Here is a 25,918-nt window from a genome sequence, read left to right on the forward strand (position 1 = left end):
ATGAGGGAAGCCTCACCGATTGTTCAGAGAAACCTCTCTAATTACACACACACACACACACACACACGTGTATGTGTGCATATATTTTGCTAAACTTCTCTTGGTTATAGTCAGGAAGAACTGGAAGCCTCTGGCTAAAGCATCCTGCAGGACTTTTTGGAGTCAGTGAGGAAAAACAGCTGTGGTTCCATTTCATGGCCCCCCTCATGCTCTCTGGGGAGGTGAACAGGGCAGCAGAAGCAGACGGTAGAGCCAATCAACAAGTATTTCATGGGGACTTCCTGGTGGTCCAGGGCTAAGACTCCGCACTCCTAATGCAGAGGGCCCAGGTTCGATCCCCGGTCAGGGAACTAGAGCCTGCATGCCACAGCTAAGACCTGGCACAGCCCAAGAAATAAATAAATATAAATATTTTAAAAAGATAAAGCTTACGTTGTTTTTAAAAAAAAAATATTTTATGTACAGCGAGAGTGAGGTATTCATTTATTTACCAAGGAGACAGGTGCACGAAATTAATTCTAAAGGCAACAATGAAATTCTGCAATCAACTGAAAAAAATGGAAAAGGCCTCTAAAGTTACCAGCCAGTGTTGCTTGCATCTTTCCCAGTTCCTTACATACAAGGTATAAGCCAAGCGTGTACCCGAGAGAGATCTGCATTTCCATGAGCTCAGTGTTCACATGTTCAGGAAGCACAGATTAGAATATTGACTTTTTGAGCTTTCAGCACCTGGGGAAGGCAATGGCACCCCACTCCAGTGCTCTTGCCTGGACAATCCCACGGATGGAGGAGCCTGGTAGGCTGCAGTCCATGGGGTTGCTAAGAGTTGGACACGACTGAGCAGCTTCATTTTCACTTTTCACTTTCCTGCATTGGAGAAGGAATGGCAACCCACTCCATTGTTCTTGCCTGGAGAATCCCAGGGACGGGGGAGCCTGGTGGGCTGCCGTCTATGGGGTCGCACAGAGTCGGACACAACTGAAGCAACTTAGCAGCAGCAGCAGCAGCTTTCAGCACCTGGCAGGTGCTGCAACAAATCCACTGAAATATCAGCCTGGAAAATAGAATCCTGCTGTTACAGCACTTACAGCCTCAAAGAGATCCCCAAAACTGTGGGTTTGTGAAAAAAAAAGCAGTTTCACTCACCAGTCAGCCTGTTGTTACAGCAAAATATCCAAGCTCCAGAACCACAGGCAGGTGCTGCCAGCTTCGGAGGCCCCTGGTGAATTGGGGTCCTTGTGAGTGGTGCCTGGGTCTCCCTCTCAACCTCTCCATTTGTTATGCTGAGGCTTGGACTTTATGCCTTCTGTTTTCGGTGGCATTCAATTTTAAATCAGGTCACAAAGAGTGGGCATCCTTTGAAGATAATTGAAAAGAAGATCAAAATCCTACAAGGCTGCCTCTCCTTGAAGGTCAGACTAGCAACCTCCCACCCTTCACATCACTTCCCTTTCTTCCTGCACCATGGCAACACCACCCAAGAGGGTGATGGTAACGTTTTCTGAGCTCTCGTCGGGTGACCAACTCATTCCCCTTTGCCTGGGTCCATTGAGGTCTTTAATACTGGAAGCCACCAGTATTCAGAAAACCTTAGTGCCTTTAGGAAGCGCCAGGAAAATGAGACAACTGGTCACCTTGGCTGTGTGCCGAATGTTCTAAGCACCCCAATGTATCAGTTCATTCGACCCGGACCACCCATGGGGCAGCTCCTGCTCTCCTAGCCTCTTACCAGGTGTGGAATTGACAGGTCAGGAGGGACTGGAAGACGTGATAATTATGGGATGTGATAGAACTTTTAGCTAATGCTACAGTGGCAATCACACTGTAACATAAACGTATCAGCGCTATATGTTGTACACCTCAAGCTTATACAATATGTCAATGATTGACATATCTCAATTTTCTAATTTTTTAATCAGAGGATATTCGCTTTACAATGCTGCCTTAGTTTCTGCCATACAACATCATGGATCAGCGATATGTATACATGTACCCCTCGCTTTTGAGCTTCCCTGGCATGCACCCCCATCTCACCCGTCTAGGTGGTTGAGCTCCCTGGGTCACATGGCAGCTCCCCACTAGCCACCTATTTTCACGTGACAGTGTATAGACATCAATGCTACTCTCTCAACCTGTCCCATCTTTTCCTTCCCCCACCGTGCTCATGGGTCCATCATATATGTCTTCGTCTTCATGCCTGCCCTGAGAATAGGTTCATCAGTACCATTTTTCTGGATTCCCTGTACATGCATCAATATATGATATTTGTTTTTCTCTGTCTTACTTCACACTGTAAATGAAAAATAAATAAATAAAAAGGTGTCTAGGTCACACAGGTGGTGAGCCTGGAACTTAGATTCACACCCCGAGCTCCACTGCAGGTGTGCCATCCGGCCGCCTCCAGTCCTGGCCAGCTGGGACCATGGCCCAACTGCGGAGCTCCACGTGGACAGCAAGGACCTTTGCGGAGCGCTTTCTTTAAACCATCACCATACACAGCCCTGGGCTCATAACACGACCTCGCCTCATGCCTACAATTGAAGGAATTCATTCCTTCCAGAAATGTTTTTTAAGAGCTTTCTCATATGAGGCTGGGAAAATAGTGGGGAAGGAAGGAAAAGGGGGAGGAGTGGAGGGAGGTAAAGAAATGCACAGCACGGTTGCAGGAAGCCAGTCAGACATTCCTGGTAAATGAGCTCTAGTTCGAGGGGGTCCTAGTCAGGAGTGTCCATGGAAGGAATTTAGGGAGTCTTTGAAACTGCATAGGAAAATAATGACATTCATATTTTCATTAATCTCCAACTGAAAATTAGCATTTCTTTCCATCATGAATGGATGCAACACACAGCACGGACCGATTCTGGGACCTAATCATAGATTAGAAACAGCAGATATTTTGACCTAACATTACACTTGATGTGCAAATCTCAGAATAACCTCCCACCACTCTCAAATTAGAGTGGTTATCAGAATCACTGGTAGGTCTTATTACAAAACACATTTAAATAAGAGCACATTTTTTTTAAGTTGATAACTGTATTCTTCCTCCTTGTTAGTTATGTCTGACCCTTTACGACTCCATGGACCATAGCCTGCCAGGTTCCCCTTTCCATGGGATCCTCTAGACAAGAATACTGGAGTGGGTTGCCTTTCCCTTCTCCAGGGGATCTTCCCAACCCAGGGACCAAACCCGGATCTCCTGCATTGAAGGCAGATTCTTTACCAGCTGAGCCACCAGGGAAGATAAACTAATTGCTTTCCTTTGCAATCCAGAGAGTTTTATTTTATACATTTAAAAACATTATGCTAATAAGGAGCCAACAGGCTTCCTCAAAGGTGTCATAGCACCAGGAGAAGGCAGAACCCCTGCCCTAGTCAAGAGTCAGGCTCACAGCACCGGGGACACATCCCAGGGCCTGGGACAGAGGCTGCCCCACAACCCTTGAGCCAATGAGCAGCTGAGACTCCAGGGATGCTCCTTGGGCTTCCATCAGCATTTTCGCCACCTTCACGCTTTACAGGGACTAAACCAACTCCGAGCTTTTCTGCAGGGCAGAGACAGCTGGTTCTGTAAATGCTTCATTCTCACTGAACAGTTTTACAGACGCTGGGCAAGCCATGGCCCCAGAACCCTGTAACTGCAGGGCTAACACATCGGAGATCTTTTCATTTTTAAAATAAAGAAACCGAAGCAAAGAAATACATGTGTTCCTGCCCAGCATTGCTCAGCCCACGTGTCCTGCAGACCTGAGCCCGGATCCTGGCTACCTCTGCCCTCTGCCCTCTGCCCTGAGCCTTCCCACTGGCCTGCGCTGTGCAAATGCTCTGTGTGGCCGCCTCCGAGCACACCTGTCTCTGTGTCGCCCTCTGTCTGAACTTGGGAGGGTGGGACACCACGTGACAAGGATCGTTAGGACAGATGCGTGCCTGTTTATTGGCCTGGGGGTCCCCGTGCTTTCTCAAAGTATGGCGCTATCTCCCCATCTTCTGTCCAGGTGACCTTGAGGATGCCAGGTCAGCCAGGAAAGGACAAATAGCATCAGTGAAAATGGCAAACGGGGAGGGGCCACTTCCTCCAGGATAGTCTTAAAAATGCACATAAAAGGTCAGGAAGCATTTTCATTTCCTGATGCACCGCTGCCCTTACGGTCCTCGGGCCTCTCCAGATGGATTCCCCACTAATATCTGACACCCAAGGTGAGTAGGGGTGGGAGAGGGGGCCTCCTCCCAGCTACTGCTACCAGGGAGGGCCCTGCTAGCAGCCTAGTGATGGCAAACCTCCCGGGAAGCCAGCTTCAAACACTGCATCCTCCCAGGTCTCCCTCGACAGGGAGCCCGAGAGACACTCCCCTCCCATTTCACAGATGCAGAAGCTGAGGGATTCCACTCGTGTGGGGGTGGGGGAAGCCAGGCTGGGGCTTGCTCCCCTTCCTGAGCTCTCGTCTCACCCTCACTGCTTGCTTCTGCCTACTAGGGGCAGAGAGCACAGGCTTCCACTTTCTGGGTGGGTCTGGGTTGAAAGTGAAAGCGTTACTCACTCAGTCGTGTCTGACCTTTTGTGACCTCATGGACGGTAGTCTGCCAGGCTCTTCTGTCCATAGGATTTCCCAGGCAAGAATCCTGGAGTGGGTTGCCATGCCCTCCTCCAGGGGATCTTCCCAACCCAGGGACTGAACCCAGGTATCCAGCACTGCAGGTGGATTTTTTTTACCATCTTAGCCACCAAGGCTGAGTTTCTCTTCCTCTATGTTCTACAGTCATGACTGCACCAAAATAGAGCCTCACAGCAGTAAAAATCTGCCCTTTGCCCTCTTCTCCCCTGCCCTCTGCCCTCTGAAATCTCCCTTCAGTCTCTAGGACGTCCTTGAAGGAATCTCCCCAAAGTAGTAGTCACAGAATTGCATAGGGTGGAGCTGGAACATTTTGCTTAGGAAACCAGATCCTGTTTAAACGGCACAGTTTTGCAAGTGCTTATATTTAGTGTCCTCCAATCTCCTCGATGCTGGGGTAGGGTAGGGGGTTGGGGAGGTTGCATCAGCCTTGTACAGGAAAAGATGAGCAAGAATCCCGGAGCAAGTGCTTGCGTGAGCATCGGCAGGCATGTCCTTAGCCGTATTGGATAGCATCTCTGTTTTCTTGCAGTTGGAGGTAAGGACTAAAAGTGCTGCAAGCAGTCACTCCTATGAAACAGTGGACAGCAGCTGAGGCTGGAGTAGGGGAAGTGGAGCAGGGGGCAGGGGACACTGGGAGGTGTGGGACCCAGCCCCAATGAGCTTCAGGAAGGTCAAAATTTTCCTCACACTGCTGGGCATTTCCATGGTTGAGAATACCGAAGGGTATGGGCAACTCACTGCCTGCCAAGCAAAATACAGTGGACAATGGGCACTTCCCGAATCCATGCCAGTGGCTGCAGTGCTGCCGTGGAAGGGGAGAGCTGGCAAAGGGAGGTGGGAGACACCCAGGGCTTGACAAAGGAAAAACAGATGCTTCCTCCCTCGGGAAGCAGGAGCCCCAACTCCCACTCTCTCTCCCCCACCAGCATTGTCTGGCCCATGGTAAGCGTCAGAGGGCCGCTTGTTAAAGATGCAGGTTTGGATCCCTTCCCCAGAGCTCGGGAATCCAGCCCTCTAGGGGCAGGAACCTGGGGAGCTGCAGCAACAAGCACCCCTCTCTGTACACCAGAGATTCATCAACTCCAGAGTCCCCAGTGACATGATCAAAATGCATGCATCTGCCCCTTTACAGGGCTTTCCTGGTAGCTGGCACTTCCCTTATAGCTCAGTTGGTAAAGAATCTGCCTGCAATGCAGGAGACCCTAGTTTGATTCCTGGTTTGGAAAGATCCGCTGGAGAAAGGATAGGCTACCCACTCCAGTATTCTTGGGATTCCCTTGTGGCTCAGCCAGTAAGGGATCTGCCTACAATGTGGGAGACCTGGGTTCAATCCCTAGGTTGGGAAGATCCCCTGGAGAAGGGAAAGTTTACCCACTCCAGTATTCTGGCCTGGAGAATTCCATGGACTGCGTAGTCCATGGGGCTGCAAAGAGTCGGACACAACTGAGCGGCTTTCACTTTGACCCCGATATATGACAGACTTATCAAAATCTCCATGGGGACTTCCGTGATGGTCCAGTGGTTGGGAATCTACCTGCCGGCACAGGGGACACAGGTTCAATTCCTGGTCCGGGAAGATTCCACATGCTGCAGGACAACTAAGCCCATGGGCTGCAACTACTGAAGCCCACTCACCCTAGAGCCCGTGCTCTGCAACGAGAGGCCACTGCAATGAGAGGCCCACACACGACAACTAGAGTGTAGCCTTGCTCACTGCAACTAGAGAAAGCCCGTGCATAGCAATGAAGACCCGGCATGGCCAAAAATAAGAAATAAATAAGTATTTTTTTGAAAAACCTCCAGAAACTACACCCAGATGATTCTCAGGCATCCAAAATTTGGGACCCCCATCTTAGATGAAAAAGTGCAGTTGATCAGTCATGTCTGACTCTTTGTGATGCTATCGACTGTGTGTAGCTGCCAGGCTCCCCTGTCCATGGGATTCTCCAGGCAAGAATACTGGAGTGGGTTGCCATTTCCTTCTCCAGGGAATCTTCCGGACCCAGGGATCGAACTCACGCCTCCCGCACTGAGGGCAGGCTGTTTACCGTCTGAGCCACGAGGGAATCCCTTAGACAAGTGGTTCTCAAAATGTGGTCCCCAGACAAGCAGCATCAGCACCACCTCAAAGTTTGTCAGATTCATGCAGATGCTCAGGCCCCGCCCAGACCTGCTGGATCAGAGACATCAGGGGGTGGAGTCCCGCCCTCAGGCAACTCTGAAGCAGCTAAAGTGAGCGAACCTCTGGGGAGCCCAAGCTTCCCAGGGGCATGGACGTACGTGTCCAGGTCTCGCTATTCCAGAGGGAGCCTGTCTACGCCTCCCTGCTCACTGGGGACAGAGCGCAGCTCCCAGGACAGGCGTGTCCGCAGGGAGGGCTGCGGGGAGTGGAGACAGCCACCTGCCCACTGCTGTGCCAACCTCTCCAAGGTTCTGGTTTGGTCTGTCTTATGCCAAAATAGCCCCCCAAACCTGACCAGATCCTTATGCATTTCAACTCAGAGTCCCAGGACTGCAAAGCCCAGTGTGGCGTGTGCTTTCTCTACTAGCCTGAAGCACAGAACAAATACCCCCGGACTCACAAAGGCACCTGCAGGGCTGGTACTAATGATGGCTCTGGATGAAATAGGGAATCCTTCAGGGTCCCCACTGAGCTGACTTGGACTTCGCATTCCTGCTGCAATTCCGCTCATCTCCTGGGGATCATGAGACACGCTGAGCCTTCCAGCCTCTGCCACCACCCCTCCGACCCCGCACCCACCTGCCCCTCACCCTCCGAAGCTCCAGCTCCCCTCACCTAAGAACCAATCTTCTCTGGCACTTTCCAGCCCGCTCTCCACTCACGGCCACACATTGCCCTCAGCATTTAGCACTTCCAGGGCTCTTGAATTTCTGTTTATTTTCCAATTGAAAATGCAGGTCTTCAAGAGCAGTTTCCCTTGAACTGCTCAGCACCAAGAAAGTCATCACCAGGGTGCTCAGTGAAGATCTACTCATGACAGTAAAAGCTTTGCCACAAGAAGCAAGAATTCTTACATCACTCCTGCTGCATGAACAATTTCTGGATTTATAGGCACAGCCTTCGGAATGAGTCAGATCAACCGGGCATTTGTCCTCAGGGCTGGGGGTGAGCTTTGGGTCCTTTACAAAGACAGGAAGGTGGCATCACCCCCTGAAAACCCTGCCCCATGGTCAACCTGGCTCCAAGCGACTTCACACAAGCCTTCTGCACCTGCTCCTGTTGATGAAATGGCAAGGGCTGGGGCATCAGCAGGGGTGGGTTCAAATTCCAGTCTTATTTCTTATTAATAATATTAGCATAACTATCAACGTGGGTCAGGAAGATCCCCTGGAGAAGGGATAGGCCACCCGCTCCAGTATTCTTGGGCTTCTCTGGTGGCTCAGACAGTGAAGAATCCACCTGCAATGCAAGAGACCTGGGTTCGATCCCTGGGTTGGGAAGATCCCCTGGAGGAGGGCATGGCAACCCACTCCAGTACTCTTGCCTGGAGAATCCCCATGGACAGAGGAGCCTGGCGGGCTACCCTCCATGGGGTCACAAAGAGTTGGACACAACTGAGCGATGAAGCACAATTGACCTGACAAGAGCTGGTTCACTCTGGAAGAATCTGGCTTCATCGACCCAGTGTCCTCCCTCCCCCCACCTTCCTACACCTGCCCAGGTGGGTGTCCTGCTTTGGGAGGCATTTGAGTCTGAAGATCAAGAAACTGGAAACTGGACTTTCCTGGTGGTTCAGTGGCGAAGACTCCACACTCCCAATGTAGGGGGCCCAGGTTTGATCCCTGGTCAGGGAACTGGATCTCGCATGCAGCAACAAAGATGCGGTGCAGCCAGACAAATAAATAAATATAAATTAAAAGAAAAGAAATTGGGAAGGAATTCCAAAGAAGAGCCTCAGGCAAGGAAAGGCATCTGGGGAAGAAAGTGGCAGTGTCCAGGAGAAGGAGAAGTGAGCTGGGCTGCTGGGCATGATTGACTGGAGCCCTTTCATGTCTTTGCAGGCCACGGATAAAGAATGGTATTTCCTTACGTGATCTCTGATGACCAAGCTGTGCCCTCCAACACGATGAGCCTCAGGCAGAGTCACTGCTCCAACAAGGCCCCAGCGATGACCGCGAGCATTTATCATGCAACGGGAGCCAAGGGCCACACGCGGTCACCTGCGATCATAACCACGTTCCAGGGCGTCCAGGAAGCAGAGAGAGGTTAAGAAGTTGCTCCAGGTCCCGCAGCGAAGCGGGGCTGTGAACCCACATGGGTCCCAAGGGCTGTGCCCTGGGCCAGAAAAGACTTGGATCCCATGAGCCAGCCCTCTGCACGCAGGGCCTTCCCCGAGGTCTCATCTCCTTTCCCTAGAAGTGAGCGAGGTCCAGGATCAAAAGCCTATGGCCTCCCGGCATGGAAGCTGGTCCCCGAGTTGGCAACTGAGGCTCCTGTTTGCTCTGATTCTGCCCCGCGAGGAGCCAGCTGGGGTCTGAGCGGAGGCCACGGGCACAGAGCCTCCGGGGGCCTGGTGGAGCGGGTGCAGCCTCGGGGTGGGGTGGAAACCAGATGGGGCTCTCAGCCCCGCAGGGCCCGCCGGCCAAGGGCCTGCGATTAATTAAGGCTGAGGCGAGCCCTGAATGGCCCTTTTGTGGATCAAAAGCCCTTGGCTGGAAATCCAGCTGACAGACCCAAGAACACCGGCTTCATGGTCTCTTACGAAAAAACCATTCAGATGTCGTCGAGGAGTGAAGCAAACCTTTGTTCAAGCCTTCGCGTGACCACCAGAGACTCGAATTACAAAGTGGCCGGTGCTGCCCAGTGACAACAAACATCGCCTTGCAAAGCCAAGGCTGCCCAGGTGCAGAAAGCCAGAAATAACACAGGACAGCTGATGCCAGAGCTCCGGCACCCACGCTGCCCCTGCATGACGGTTCATTTACTGAAAAAAGACGCACACGTTCACACACACAGCCCACAGTTATGGACTTGGAGACTAGACATTGCATGGACCCCCTCCACCAGGGCCATCCCCACTGAGCCGGTCTCAGTTCAGATTTTTCAATATAAAAGGCACCTGAGAACACACGTCTCTCTCGGGTTTTGCCACCAAGGCTGCAGGTTGGAATCACCAAGAGCTTTGAAGACTCCCAGGTCTGTGTCCAGGCCCCAGGTCTGGTGTAACTGACATGCAGTGAGCCTGGACAGCAGGACATATAAAACCCTCCAGGGGTCGTGGGCTGAGCGGTGCTGCTCACTGGAATATACATCCCCGGAACCTCAGAGAGCAACCTGATTAGGAATAAGGGCCTTTGCAAATGTCTTTAAGGTAAAGCTCTCTAGACGAAGTGATCCTGGATTAGGGTAGACGTTAAACCCAATGACTAGGGTCCTTTTGGAGCTTCCCAGGTGGCACTAGAGGTAAAGAATCTGCCTGCCAATGCAGGAAACATAAGAGATGCAGGTTTGATCCCTGGGTCGGGAAGATCCCCTGGAGAAGGAAGTAGCTACCCACTCCATCACCAACTCGATGGACATGAATTTTGAGTAAACTCCAGGAGTTGGTGATGGACAGGAAGGCCTGGCGTGCTGCCATCCATGGGGTCGCAAACAGTCGGACACGACTGAGCAACTGAACTGAACTGACCTGAACCCGCTCCAGTACTCTTGCCTGGGAAATCCCATGGACAGAGGAGCCTGGCGGGCTACAGTCCGTGGGGTCACAAAGACTCAGACACGGCTGTGTGACTGAGCACACAAAGGCTCCTTATGGGAGGCAGAAAAGAAGACATACAGAGACCGGACCAGGTTTGTATGAAGACAGAGGCGGAGATCCGAGTGATGCATCCACAAGCCAAGGGATGCAAGGACTGGGGGAGACACCAGCAGCTGGGGGAGCCTCAGAACCAGAAGGAACCAGCCCTGCCAGCACCTTGATTTCGGCCTCCTGAACCATGAGAAGACACATTTCTTCCCCACCAGTCTGTGGTACTTTTGTTACTCACAGTAGCCCCAGGACAGGACTCCGTGGTGACCGTCAAGTGCAGCAGAGTTTGGCTGGCGGGTCAGGACTGAAGGTGGAGCCTGGAGAGGCTGGGTGGGGCGGGAGGGCGGCCAGGTCATTGGCTGATCCAGAACACTCTGCCTGCATCCCCTGGACCGGTGGCCCCTAAGGCAGGCTGCGTGCCAGAATCCACTTGGTAAATTCCTGCTGTCCGACCCCCCTGGAGATTCTGAAGACATTCGTCTGTGCCGGGCTCTGTTAGGGGCACATATTTAAAGGCCCAGAGGTGATGCTATTTCCAGCCAGGGTCGGGAGCAGCTGCCAAAAACCCAAGGCTGGAATTTTTGAAAGCAAAGCTTGAAGGAGAGCTTTGAAAGCAAAGCTTGGCTGTGTCCACGTGGCGGACAGCAGGGATCAGGCCTTTAATCAGCACAGTCCTCACAGAGCCATTTCCCACCCTTCCTTCTCCAAATTCCCCACAGTTTTTGCTGAGTAGAGCCGCCTTTGCAGCTGGAAGGAAAGCCTCCCCCTGGGCACTTCCCCTGGTGGGAGCTGACCCCAGAAGGTGTCCAATTGTCACTTCTTCCCTTTCTGCTGTTGTTGTTTGGTTGGGCGGTTTCTGTGGGCTTTTTCCTTTGGTCTCTGAGATGCTCCGGAGGAGCAGAGCCTGCAAGCAAATCAGAAATGCCGAAAGATCAAAGCCAATCCGGTTTCCCAGGAGGTCAAGGCAGCTGGGTGCTCGGCCACCAAAGTCCCACCGGCTGAGGGGTTAACAGAAGGTCACTGCCTCAGGCTCTGGAGGCCGAAAGCCCCAGAGCCTGAGGCAGTGGTAAAGAATCTGCCTGCCAATGCAGGAAATATAAGGGATGTAGGTTCGAGCCCTGGTTACGGAAGATCCCCTGGAGAAGGAAATGGCTACCCATTCCAGTGTTCTTACCTGGGAAATCCCATGGACAAAGGAGCCCCCGAGGGCTGTGAAGGGGGATGTGGGCCAGACCCCTCCCAGTTTCCGATGTTTTGCTGATCATCTTGACTTGAGCAGCATCACCCCAATCTCTTCCTCCCTCTTCGCTGGCTTCCTCTCCTCCGTTCAGTTCAGTCGCTCAGTTGTGTCCGACTCTTTGTGACCCCATGAACCACAGCACACCAGGCCTCCCTGTCCATCACCAACTCCCAGAGTCCACCCAGACCCATGTCCATTGAGTCGGTGATGCCATCCAGTCATCTCACCCTCTGTCATCCCTTTCTCCTCCTGCCTTCAATCCCTCCCAGCATCAGGGTCTTTTCAAATGAGTCAACTCTTCTCATCAGGTGACCAAAGTACTGGAGTTTCAGCTTCAGCATCAGTCCTTCCAATAAACACCCAGGACTGATCTCCTTCAGGATGGACTGGTTGGATCTCCTTGCAGTCCAAGGGACTCTCAAGAGTCTTCTCCAATACCACGGTTCAAAAGCATCAATTCTTTGGCACTCAGCTTTCTTTACAATCCAACTGTCACATCCATACATGACTACTGGAAAAACCATGGCCTTGACTAGACGGACCTTTGTTGACAAAGTAATGTCTTCGCTTTTTAATATGCTGTCTAGGTTGGTCATAACTTTCCTTCCAAGGAGCAAGTGTCTTTTAATTTCAAGGCTGCAGTCACCATCTGCAGTGATTTTGGAGCCCCCCAAAATAAAGTCAGTCACTGTTTCCACTGTTTCCCCATCTATTTGCCATGAAGTGATGGGACCGGATGCCATGATCTTAGTTCCCTGTGCTTGCCTGGGTCCAAATTTCCTCTTGGATTTGTTGTTGTTCAGTTGCTCAGTTGTGTCCAACTCTTTGTGACCCCATGGACTTCAGCCTACCAAGCCTCTCTCTCCTTGGGATTCTCCAGGAAAGAATACTGGAACGGGTTGCCATGTCCTCCTCCAGGGGATCTTCCTGATCCAGGGATCGAACCCTTATCTCCTGCATTGCAGGTGGAGTCCTTACCATTGAGCCACCAGAGAAGCCCTCCTACTGCATTGGGGCCACCTTGATGACCTTGCTGTAACTTGATCACTTTTGTGAAAACTGTATCCACATCAAATCACCTTTGAGATACTGGGGATTAGGATTCCAACATTTGGGAGACACAGGCACCCCCTAATAGGCCCCAAGCTCACGCTCACGCCCAGACCCCACAGCCTGGCACTGGTCCTTTCAGGGTAGAGGAGACCAGGGCCCAGGAGGACTTTCGGGAGGCCTGAAGGCCCCCAGGCTCTGGCTGGCTCCTGAGCTGCGGGAATGAGCAGATTTGCTCAGGCTGGTCTCCTGGGACCCCTGACTCCTGGCTTTGGTCCCGTGCTAAGGGTGAGTGAAAGAGGGGGTACCCTGAGGTCATAATGGAGGTGACTCAGCTCCTCGGCAGGTGTTGGGGGTCAAGGACACCTCCAGAAGGGGCTTCTACCTGTGGCAACTGGGAGGATGATGCTCTGTGTTTATTAAGAAAAGCCACATTACACATTAATCTAAAATTAATTTACTGGGACTTCCCTGGCAGTCCATTGGTTAAAACTGATGCTTCCCATGCAGGGGACATGGGTTTGATCCCTGGTCAGGGAACTAAGATCCCACACGCCACGGGTATAGCCAATAAACAAATTACTTTATTGCTCAAAATGATTTTTTTTTACAAAAGGTACATTCACTTACAACAGAGACTAGATTTGGGCTCCTTTACTGAAATAAGCTGTTCTTAAGCACCCTTACCAAAAGTATCTATTTTGAGCCTTAAAAGAGGCCAGACACAAGAAAAATAAATAAAAAGTGGGTGCTCAGCTAAAGGCCACAAATGGTAATATTAAGCTCAGAGTCCGGTGCCGATTGGAGACAAAGCCAGGCCTCGGTCCTCTGGGTTCTAGAACTTTCTGTACTCAGCACACCACTCACTGTGTCCCACCTTTTAAGGTGGTCAGTTCATGACTTGGACAACACGCTCTTCCTTAATTTGGTCCCTCACAGACCCAGCCCCTGAACGCTGACCACCTCCCACCCTGCTATACCCCCGTCTCCACTTCTACCCTGCATAGAATTGGGGGATGGGTGGGATGACTTCGGGAGAGGTAGGGCCAGCAGAGGGCAGCTCCCCTGGCTGGTTCCTGGGCCACCAGAGAGAGTTCCTGGGGTTTGGGCTGAAATTGTTCATGAATGGGCAACCAGCTAACTCCAGCTGGTTACTTAAGGGTTCAATCTTTATTTTAATTCCTATGTCTCATAGCATTGCCAGAAAGAAAGAAAAGCCTCCTCTGTAGACTGTGACCCCCCAAAAGCAAAGCTTCTCTTGAGCTAAACAAATACTGATTCATGGACACAAGATGGGCATCACTTATAACAGTAAAAAAAATAATCAGTGTGCTAACACCAGGAAGTTGAACAAATACACTGAGGATAACAATTTAATTCCATACACTGACGAAGTAAGTCGTATGGAAGGAATTGTAACATAGCAAAACATTTCACCGTGGGAAGATATTCACAATACACCACTAAGCAAGAGGGAAAGTGCATGACAAGCAGTGTGGATACCAGGCTGCCTTCCAGGATGGAAAGATTGACCCTACATCCTTGACGGCCTATCGGGGTGGCAGAAAGCAGTGTGGATGTTTTTCCTTTTATGTGATCTATTTTCTACAGTCAGCAAACATTGATACTTTCACAACAAAATAGTTCTTTTTAAACAAAGTTAAAGAGGGGAAAAAAGCTTCCATTCGTCTCACTGACCACCTTGGTTCTCCAGGGACCTCTCCGTGGAGGCGGGTGTTTAGAAACCCAACACTAGTCAAAAGACCAGCCAATCGGAGGGGTCTGAGTTCCAAGTGCAGCCTTTGAGAGGAAACCAAAGAAAAACCATGGTCCAAGATTAGACTTTGATCTGCTCCCTGGGTGCCTGGCCCCCACGCTGCCTGAGCCTCTGACCCTTCCCACTGGAGGGGCCCTGCCATCCTGGCCTGGAAGGCACCACACCCCCCAACTTGATGCCGATTCCCTGTGAGGCATCAGATGAAGTTTCAGCTGAAGCAGCATGTGTTCCTGGGAGAAGTGTGGAGCATTGGGTGCTGAGGCCAAAGGGAGGAGAAGCCCTCTGTATCCAAGGCTCCCACAACGGCAGCCGTGGGGTGGGGAGCAGGGAGCCGTCGGATGTTCTCAAATATGTAAAAGAAATCACAAACGGTTACAGCAGAAGCCAGTGATTCTGAAACACAGTCTGGTCAAAACCGTTCTTACATCTCTGGTAGAAAACCAGATGTGTCCCTTTAACTCAAGTCTAACATGCCCGCCATACATTTTGAAGGGGTGAAGGGTGAACCCGATTTCTACATCTCTGTAGCAACTGTATGGCAATAGGAAGTTCCCTGGGGTTCCTATGGGGATAACTGAACTGGATCTGTGGTTAAAAAGGGCATATACCTGCAGAAAACTATAATTCAAAAAGATCCATGCACCCCAGTGTTCCCTGAAGCACTGTTTACGACAGCCAGGACGAGGAAGCAACCTAAATGTCCATCAACAGACGGATGGGTAAAGAAGATGTGGTACGTGTATACAATGGAATATTACTCAGCTATAAAAAATGAAATAGTGCCATTTACAGACACGTGGACAGACCTGGAGACCGTCCAACAGAGTGAAGCAGATGAGAGAGAGAAAAACAAATGTCATCTATCAAGGCTGATATGTGGAATCTAGAAAAAATGGTACAGGTGAACTTATTTACCGAGCAGAAACAGAGGCACAGACATAGGGAACAAATGTGTGGATACCAAGGGGGAGAGCGGGATGGACTGGGAGATTGGATTTGACACATACACACTGCTGTGTGTGAAGCAGACAACTAATGAGAACCGACCGTGTAGCTCAGGGAGCTCCACTCAGCGCTCTGCGGAGACCTAAATGGGGAGGAAATCCAAAAAGGGGGGATGTATGTATTTGTAGAGTTGATCAGCTTTGCTTTACAGCAGAGAAGTAACATAACCTTGTAAAGCAGCTCTACCCCAATAAACATTAATTTTTTTTAAAAAAAAAGAGAAAAGCTCAACTGGAAGGAGGGCGAGGGGCCCCCATGGACTCCATGGCCCCGCTTCTGCCTCCCTAGCGTCCATCCTTCATGTCTGAGTCTCCTCCACCAGCCTGGCCAGACTCTCCCACACCCACGCGCCTCCACTAAGCCCTGCCTGCAACTGTGAGACCCTGGCGATGACCCAGCAGTGGCCCCAGGCGGAGAGCGTCTTTCACAGTTTTCCGCAATCTGTGCCCATACAGCCAACTCCAGCCCCCAGCGAGATGGGATGGCCAACAGGTACAGCTTCTCCCCAGCTGACCTGCCGCTGTGACAATGGATGAAGTGCCCGCCTGAGGAGTAACCCCAAGCAAAGACCCAGGAGTTGTCAACGGAGGGAGAAAGTACCTAAGAGACACCTCTCCTTGTTCCCTTCTTATTTCCCATCCATCGGAGCCCGTGGGCAGAAACCAGCCAATACACTCTTAGGAAACACCTGTCTCCCCAGGTGAGGCAGGGCCTGTCCAGGTGAAGGGGAAGGGCGACCCATTCTGGAAGCAGCTGAGAACAACAGAAGTGGCAGGTTGCAGGGGCTTCCTGGACTGTCTGGTGGTCAAGACTCTGCACTTCCAGTGCAGAGGGTTCGTGTTCAAGCCCTAGCCAGGAGCTAAGATCATGCATGCAAGAAAGAAAAAAAGGAAGACGAAATGGCAGGTTGAGAGTGCTGAATTAAATTGAATAAGAAAAGTCACACATCATTCAAAGGCACAAGCAAGGCACAGGGCGCTTAAGTAGACTTTCCTCGGCTTCTTTTTAACACCAGTGGCCCGTGGCCAGGTTTCCAACCGTGGACCCAGGCTCTTGGTTTGGCAGAAGGTCGTCTTCAGACACAACCACCAAGGCAAGCCCTGCGCCCAAGGAGCCCAGGATGACGACTCATTTCCTCCTTCCATTCTTAAAAAGCCTTCCCAGAATCTGTGCTGAGCACCATTCTTATTTTAGACGCCTGGTTAGCTGAAGGCACAAGTCATATTTCTATAAGCAGTTTGGGGTTTTTTTTTTTTTTTATTCTTGAATGGAATTGTTTTGCTTGTTTCTTTCACTTCCTCTTTGGGGATACCAGGGAACATGAGTTCCGCTTTTCCTGGTATTCAAAGTACGTCAGTTCTAGTCTGATTAAATGAAAAGTGGAGAATAAGAGGGTGGCTGCATTGTCTGACAAAACGCATCTGCTGTGAGGTTTGGAAACTTGCGGTTTGTCACTGTTTCCTTTTGTTTTCCATTTTCCCAAAGGGCCCTCGGAATGTGAGTGGGTCTCTGCCGGGATATAAGCACCTGGTGATGCATGGCTTCGGTGGCAGGATGGGGGTCCCAGGGCCTGTCTGCCCGCCAAGTCTCCCCCGCCAGATTCGCTACGGCAAAGTTGTACTGAACAGCAGACTCTGGGAGAGCTCAGCTCAACCATCAGCCTCCGAGGTTTCTCTGCCCCTTTGAGACCTTGGATGTGCTGAAAGCTTTGCTGCGACAAATGAATTGTGCGCTTGAAGAGAAAGGATCCTGATCTGTTCGTTTATACCATCTCAGCACGATTGCAAAATGAACAGTGGGCCTTCCCTGGTGGTCCAGTGGTTAAAAATCCACCTGCCAACCCAGGGGACTTGGGTTTGATCCCTGGTCAGGGAACTAAGATCCCACGCCCTGGGGCAACTAAGCCTGAGCAGCACAGCTGGAGAGACGGCCCCAGGTTGCAAGGAAAGATCCCGCCTGCCACAACTAGGACTCAACACAGCCAAATAAAGAAATATCAAAAAAGTAGAGCAGCTAAAACATTTCACCCCCAAACTCCACGTCATCCAATGTGAATGGCACCACGGATTTCTTCCCTAGCCCAGGCCAGAGAAACAGAAGAGCTTGGAAGGGCTGGGCCCACAGGCCCAGGGTGACACAGATAGAACATAATGTCACAGGGAGGTTCAGCAGATGAGATCCGTAAACTCCAGCATCACTTTACACAGAGCCTGACAGAGTCCTTGGGGGCGTCAATGACCTTTTCTTTGAAGAATGAGGCCACATTCTAAACCTCCTTCACCGAGTCCTCATGAGCTTAAAAAAATGAGTGTTAGTCGCTCACTCAGGTCCGACTCTTTGTGACCCTGTGGACTGTAACATACCAGGCTCCTCTGGCCACAGGATTCTCCAGGCAAGAACAATGGAGTGGGTTGCCATTCCCTTCTCCAGGGGATCTTCCCAACCCAGGGATCAAACCTGGGTCTCCTCCTGCGTTGCAGGCAGATTCTTTACCATCTGAGCCTCCAGGGAATCCCCCGCATGAGCTTAAAATATCAATAATGTCATTTTAAAAAATAAGTCCCCTTTGAACATTTTCCCAAGCCCCCCTCCCCCTGGAAGAGGCTGTTTCGTGCCGACCCCTGCCTGCTGCCCACGTTCAGAGACTTGGAGCTGCCACGTGAGCCACGGAGCTGCTCCGACAGGCGATTTTCTTCTATGTATTCTCTGGGTATTTGTGCTGCTTGCTCAGTCGTGTCTGGCTCTTTGCGACCCCAGGGACTGTAGCCCGCCAGGCTCCTCCGTCCATGGGATTCTCCAGGCAAGAACACTGGAGTGGGTCCCCATGCCCTCCTCCCGGGGATCTTCCCAACCCAGGGATCAAACCCCCATCTCTTGCATCTCCGGCAATGGCAGGCCTATTTACCACGGCGCCACCTGGGAAGCCCACCTAAGAAAGTTCAGCAAAGCTGGTAGAATAGGAGCTCAGGACTCAGGAGCCCCTTGTGCTCTGCGGCTGAGGGAGGTTCCGGAAAGCACACGCACCGAGGTGGGGCGTGAAGATTCGGGAGACGACAGACACGGCAGGCCCAGCTCTTACCTTCCTGTGTGACCGTGGGTAATTCCTTCGTTTCCTCTGAGGAAGGGAGGTGACTCTTCCCAGCCTGAGTCAGGACTCAGTAACATCGAGGTGTGCCCAGCACTGCATACTAACATTAAGCATGTGCTGTGAGAAGTCACTGAGTCATGTTCGACTCTTTGTGACCCCGTGGACTGTAGCCTACCAGGCTCCTCTGTCCACGGGCTTCTTCAGGCAAGAATACTGGAGTGGGCTGGCATGCCCTTCTCCAGGGGATCTTCCCCACCCAGGGATGCAACCCAGGTCTCTTATGTCTCCTGTATTGGCAGGCAGGTTCTTTACCGCTTGAGCCACTTGGAAAGCCCGCCTGCCCGGGAAAGCCCGTCAAGGGGCCGGGTCCTCCCCAGGCCTGGTCAGCACGAGAGACTCCAGAGCATCCCCAGGGCAAGCTTGCGATTGCAGGGGCGGTTGGGGGGCATCCTGCTGTCCTGACAGAGCCACCCCCAGAGCTCTCATTGGCCAGGTGGGAGAGGACGGTCCTGGGTTTTGAGCCGGTGCCAGAAAAGCCGCTGCCTTTTCCAAGAAGTGGAGCCACATACAAACGCCCTCGGAGGGAACGTGTTTCTTGATCCTTCAGAATCTCTCTGCACGGAGGCTGCCAACAAAAATGCTTCCCATCGCATTACAGTATGAATTTCAGAAGTGAAGCGGGGAGGGGGGTCGGGGTGGGGGAGGCTAATTTCATGCACAGGACCACCAGCGAGGGAACGGCAGCAGAAAAATGAGTTCAGAGACACGCGGCGAAAAGCGCCCGTGGGGATACTATGACATCGGATATTAGATTGCAAAGGATTCGAAGCTCAGACAAACACCATGAGCTACCATCAGCCAAGAAAAGTGTGGTTTGCGTGATGGAAACAGGCATGCTCACATTAATGCTTGCCAATGGTCCTTGTGATGATGTCTCCCAGAGGAAGAACCTCGAGAGTAGGTTCTTCACTGCTGCCACAGGTGAGAGGATGCTCCTTCAAGTGACTGACTTGAAGTCTTTGGGCTTCTCGCCAGGCTCCCAGCAGGGGGCCCAGAGGGGCCCAGCAGCAAAGCCCACCCACGTTTAATTTGGTTGGAAATAGAAGCATTGGGGGAAAAATTAAAAGAATATGCACATCAGTTCAGTTCAGTTCAGTCCCTTAGCTGTCTCCAACTCTTTGCGACCCCATGGACCGCAGTGCACCAGGCCTCCCAGTCCATCACCAACTCCTGGAGTTTACTCAAACTCAAGTCCATCGAGTCGGTGATTCCATTTGACCATCTCATCCTCTGTCGTCCCCTTTTCCTCTTACCCTCAATCTTTCCCAGCATCAGGGTCTTTTCAAATGAGTCAGCTCTTCTCATCAGGTGGCCAAAGTACTGGAGTTTCAGCTTCAACATCAGTCCTTCCAATGAACACCCAGGACTGATCTCCTTTAGGATGGACTGGTTGGATCTCCTTGCAGTCCAAGGGACTCTCAAGAGTCTTCTCCAACACCACAGTTCAAAAGCAGCAATTCTTCAGTGCTCAGCTTTCTTTATAGTCCAACTCTCACATCCATACATGACCACTGGAAAAACCATAGCTCTGACTAGACAGACATATACATATATATGTGTTCTTGGGGCTTCCCCAGGGGCTCAGCAGTAAAGAATCTGCCTGCAATGCAGGAGCTGCAGGTTCGATCCCTGGGTCAGGACGATCCTGGAGGAGGGCATGGCAACCCACTCCAGTATTCTTGATGGGAGAATCCCATGGACAGAGGAGCCTGGCGGACTACAGTCCACAGGGTCACAAAGAGTCAGACACGATTGATGTGGCTGAGCATGCATGCACACACACGTATGTGCTTATATGTACATGTCTGTGTATTTATGTTTCATTTTATGTACTTATTTTATATGACAAACACATTCTTCTTTTAATCACAGGAAGACAGTACATCAGAACAGTTTTCCGAGCTTTCTGAGACGTTCTTCCAGGGTTATAACCCTTAAATTTGGCTCAAATGAAAATTTCCAATTCTTTCTTTAAAAAAAAAAAAAGAATGAACGAAAGGGGACTTCCTTGGTGGTCCAATGGTTAAGAATCCACCTTGCCATGCAGAAGACACAGGTTCGATCCCTTGTTGGGAAGCTAAGATCCTACATGCCACACAAGCCTCAACTAGAGAGTCCGTTCATCGCAACGAAGGATCCCACATGATGCAACAAAGATCCGATGCATCCAAATAATAGATAGATACATATATTTTAAAGACAGTACCTCTTTTCCTGCTATATGGAGCAAACTCTACTGAAATGATTCAAGTGGTCCAAAGGAAGGAAGGAGAACGTGCTAGAAATTTCTGGAACAGCATTCTGCTCAATGCGAATGAGCTCATTAGGCAAGACAGGAAATGCACAGAGGTGTAGTGAAGGGGACAAATCCCCCCTCCCCCACCACTCAAGCTGCTTTTCACCAGCATCCATGTCCTTCCAGACTTGTTCATTGAATAAATCTATTTCAAATGCTGTATACACTTTTTCACGTAACCTTCTATGACACCATATTCCCTATTATTGCCAGCCCTTGGCAGGCATCATTTTCAAGGCTATGTAACATTTCATCAAGGGATGTATCTAGTAGACATGTATCCATTCCCCTACTTTCAAGCATTTTTTTGAATAGTCTCCTAATAATAATCACATAGCTATAAAAATCTCTGAGAAAAAAAAATCTCAATGCTTCTCAAGCCTAGAGGCTTGTCTGATTGGTTTTCATATTATTTTTTTTTTAAGAGTTGCAAGTTTAAGTTTTATTGGGGGCAAAATGAGGACTGCAGCCTGGGAGACAGCACCTCAGAAAACTCTGAGAGACTGCACCCTGTTTTCATATTCTTATCAGGAATGGGGGAAAGTGAAAGGAGATCAATACATGAATAAAGGGATGGATGGACGGTTGGATGGATAGGTGGGTAAAGGGATGGATGGTTGGATGGATAGATAAATAGATGAATGGGTAAATGGATGGATGGATGGATAGATGGATAAACGGATGGATGGGCAGAAATTTTTACTCTTAGGCTTCTTTAGACTCATAATTGTCAAACAAATCATCATCTCTTCCAAAGGCTAGGGGTCACTTGCTATTTCTGATATGACAGCCAGACCTCCTGGGTATTTCTTTGGGGACACAGCCTCCCCATGCTGTTTCTTGATGATGAACTCTCTTCTGGTTCCTAGAAAATCTGGAATAAATGATCCCACCACATAAGCCGTGTGTTCCTCCAGCTGACAAACACCTGTTGTTTGTACTTGCTCAGACTGAGTACCAAGTGGTTAAATTGAGATGAAAACCGAGCTGGTCCCTGGACGACTGGGCAGCACCTGGACAGCAGGTCAAGGCTGGCTTGAAAGTGCTCTTTTGGAGGAGGGTGGACCATGCTCACTCTGGCGGCTAGGGAACTGAGCTAGGGTCCCAAGGAGGGGTGTCACAGAACTGCCCTTTGGATGGTGCCGATGTGTGTGGATGGCAGTGCTGGGTGTGGAGGCTCATGAGGGCGTCGGGACATGGTGGAAGCCAGCTGTAGAGACCAGGGGTGTCCAGAACACACCAGGCGCCCTGACAGGTGGAGTCAGAAGACGGGCAGTGGGATTCCGCCGAGTTTTGGAGCATGCTTAGGCACTCTGGGGCTGCTCCCACGCTCCCCGTGGAGGCCTTGGGCTGTGAAAGGGAGGTGCTTAAAAGTCAGGTCGAAACTTGGCCCCTGACACGACCATGCCCCCCCAAAAAAAGAAGACCCGCCATCGCAGGTCAGCTGGTCCCGTGTCTGCAGCAGTAAGACGCGGCAGGACCTGGCTCCCTAACCGGCCTCCGTCTTGGTAAACATCGGGGCGATTGGCCTCGCCCTGGTTTCTGCCTCGCTCCCCGCTCCCCTCCCCGTGGCCTTCCTGCCTCTTTAGGCCCCTGTGTACGTGTTCCTCTGCCGTGATCTTTCAGCTCAAAAGTTCACCAAGTAAGTGTGTTTCTCCATCGAGGCCAGGAAGTCTGACGCCTCTAAAAGTCAAATGTGCTTCTTCCAAAGATGACCTTAGGCAAGAAACAATGTGTTCTTTTTCCTGCGGTTTTAACAAGATATTGGGGAAGTGAGAGAAACAGGCGGGCCAGAAGTGGAAGTAAACTTTGTGGGGGCTCAGACAAGCCTTACCAGGCTCCAGCTGAAGCAAGAAACATGAGTGTGCAGTTTCCCTTTCTTGCCCAAGGGGCCTGGGCCTGCCTGCCTGCGGGCCGGACACCCTCCGGTCTGGAAAGACGTGTCCCCGATGGCGTCCAGGTCGACACAGGACCTGCGTCACAGAGTCCCGAAACCCTCTTTCCAAAAGCAAAAGCATCCTCTGATTCTGCCAGCCTGTCCCCTCCCTCCGAGTAACAAAGTGTCAAACATGCAAAAATCGCAGGTGTGATTCCTTGAACAAGCGGCTGCAGGCCAGTGTCAGCATTTCAAAGTGCTGATGAAAGAGGCTTCATTCAAAGACAGGAGACAGACAGAGCCCACGCTCCCCCCATCCCGTGCTCTGCGCAGGGCCTCCCCTCCCCCCTCCACCATTAACCAGCTTTCCTGTAATTACACGGATCCCCTTCGCATCTGGTTTCCATCAGTAGCAGAAGTGCCAGCTCTCTTGCACTAGGGCCCGCCGGCCATTACGCCTGGGAGCAGGTCTGTCAGTGACACCCAGCAATCTCCGCCTGTGATGGCAGCGGCCGTGGCTGACCGCTCAGGGGACGCCCCACCCCCACTCCCCACGTACCTGGGGTGGAAAACCTCAGAGAACCATCTGGAGACTTTCTCCACACACCTAAGCCAGGGCTGGGGAATTTGTCTCTGACATTAAGCTGCCGCTGAATCTCCCACACATCTATTTGATGAGTGAACACGATCCTTGGTACAAAACCGGGCTCCATCTGAAACCTGCAAGGGAGTTCAAAAGAGACAGGGATGGCAGACTGGGGTTTCAGCTCAATCGTACGTATGAAGAGAGAGCCTCGCGGGGACGCGGCACAGAGCAGAGCATAGATTCTAACTTGTAACCCACCGTTCAGTGTGCAGATTCTCAAAAGTCAGATTCTAGCCTGCACAATTGCGTGACCTAGGGTAGGTCTCAGAAATCAGGCAAATCCCCGTGCGTGGGGTGGCAGGGGCGGGGGGGCACCGGAGTTATTGACTAGAGGCCATCATGGCCCATGACGTCCCCAAATTAGCCTTGGGTTTTCCGGCAGCAAAGCCCTGCTTAATTATTCCTGGTGTGAGCTGACCCAGCATGACACAGGGAGGTATTGTATGTCAGGGACCCCGAGGAAAAGGACAGGTCAAAAGTCATCCCGAGAGGAAATCTGGCCCCTGCACCCGAGGCCTCCCATCCCTGTCTCCAGGAAACTGACATCAAACAAATCAGATATTAGTGCTGTGAACCCTGAGAGGGATGCAAGCTCTGAACTCACTCAGCAACACCAGCAAACACTTGGAGTCATTTACTCCTCGGTCGTCTAAAGGCATTCCCAGAAGACAGTGAGTGAGACAAGCAACCACGACGCAGGATCTTGGTGGGCATTTAAGGTCGTTTTTACTCGATGTTGGCGCCTTTACCCCCTCCAAAGACACTCACTATAGCAACAGATGGTTTTGCCTTTAGCTGTTCAATAAAGAAAAAGGCTGCTTTAAAAATTTTTGTAAAAATCTCTCTTAAATCCTTTAAATCTCTTTCAGGCTTCATCTCAATTATCTCAGGGGGCAAAAAAAGTCTCAGTTGCATTAACCAGGTCTTTTACAAAAGATGAATTGGCTGTCGCAAAGTTTCTAAGTGACACTCCAAATCACAAAATAGTAATCCCAGCCAGAGCAAATGATGGCTTTCTGAAAGAGCCTGATGTCCCCAGAAGCCTCAGGGAATTTGTGTTGCATTATTTCATTTCACAAAGGGGAGAACAATAGCCTTCTACTGCCCAGAAAGAGCTATTTTCCTTGGTAAACTTAAGACAGACGCACCTGATGAAGAGGGGCTTCCCAGGTGGCACCAGTGTTAAAGAATTTGCCTGCCAATTCAGGAGAGGTAAGAGACACCAGTTCCATCCCTAGGTCAGGGAAGTTCTGGAGAAGGGCATGACAACCCTCTCCAGTATTCTCGTCTGGAGAATCCCATGGACAGAGGAGCCTGGCAAACTACAGTCTGTAGGGTCACAAAGATTCGGACATGACTGAAGTGACTTAACACACACCTGATGAAGAGGTCATCCAACCCTGCAGGAAGCATCCTCTGATGAATTCATCAGAACAAAATGCTGCTTTCCCAGAAGACTTAGAATTCTTCCACATGGCTACAGCATCTGCCAGGTCTTCACTCATTCATTTTTTCATCCATTCTTGCATCCAGCATCCACCAAGTCTTCACTCATTCATTCTTTTCTCTTGCATCTAGCAATATTTATTGGGGCTGATTCTGGGCCAGGAACTGTGCCAAGTGCTAAGTATATTCGATACAGGAGAGAACAAGGCAAGGTCGCGCTTCTATGGGCTGTCATTCTCGTGACAGGGACAAAATAATACATAAATATACACATAATAATGCCTCGGATAGTGAAGAAAAATAACACCACGGGAGTAGACAGAGAACTATGGGCCAGGAGCCAAGGGATTTTTAGGAGGTGATGTTTGAGCCAAGACCTGAGTGATGAGGGGGAAGAAGCCAAAACAAATATCCAAGAACTTGCTATGCAGAGGGAACAGAAGTTCTGACTTGGGAATAAGCTTGTTCCCAAGTCAGGGACCAGCCAGTCCAGAAGGCTGGAGTGACCTCACATCTGCTAGGATGGCAGTCATCAATGAGACAAGGGAAGATGGATACTAGTGAGCATGTGGGGAAGAGGGAACCCTTGTGGCTGTTAGTGGGACTATGAATTGGTCCCACCACAGTGGAAAACAACATGGCAGTTTCTCGAAAAATTAAAAATACAGTGATCATATGATCCGGCTATCCCACTTCTGGGTATTTATCTAGAGGGAAACCAAATCACTGCCTCAAAAAGATATTATCATCCTGTGTTCAGTGCAGCATTATTTATACTAGCCAAGAGATGGATACAACCTGAGCATCCCTTGGTGGATAAACGAATACATGGAATTCTGCTCAATGTTATGTGGCAGCCTGGATGGGAGGGGAGTTTGGGAGAGAATGGGTACATGAATGTGTATGACTGAGTCCCTTCGCTATTCACCTGAAACTATAATATTGTTTGTTAATCGACTATACCCCCAAAACAAAATGTTTTTTTTTTTAAAAGAATATGTGAGATTCATACATACATACATACACACACACACACACACACACACACAC

The 25,918-nt window shown here is 50.6% G+C and overlaps 1 long non-coding RNA gene across 2 annotated transcripts; it reads right to left on the reverse strand.

Annotated features, from left to right (window-relative positions):
* Positions 1-897: 897 nt before the first annotated feature.
* On the reverse strand, positions 898-23,480 carry LOC122445491. 2 transcript variants are annotated; one of them, XR_006270544.1, is made up of 4 exons: positions 23,336-23,480; positions 10,623-11,288; positions 1,147-1,356; positions 898-1,054 (listed from the first exon to the last, which is right to left on the reverse strand). It is a non-coding gene; the product is annotated as an uncharacterized LOC122445491 (long non-coding RNA). The 2 variants fall into 2 exon arrangements; XR_006270543.1 differs by lacking the exon at positions 23,336-23,480 and having other exon boundaries at positions 10,623-11,370.
* Between the last annotated feature and the right edge of the window lie 2,438 nt (positions 23,481-25,918).

Source organism: Cervus canadensis, chromosome 7, assembly GCF_019320065.1.
Source record: "Cervus canadensis isolate Bull #8, Minnesota chromosome 7, ASM1932006v1, whole genome shotgun sequence".
Lineage (NCBI taxonomy): Eukaryota > Metazoa > Chordata > Mammalia > Artiodactyla > Cervidae > Cervus > Cervus canadensis.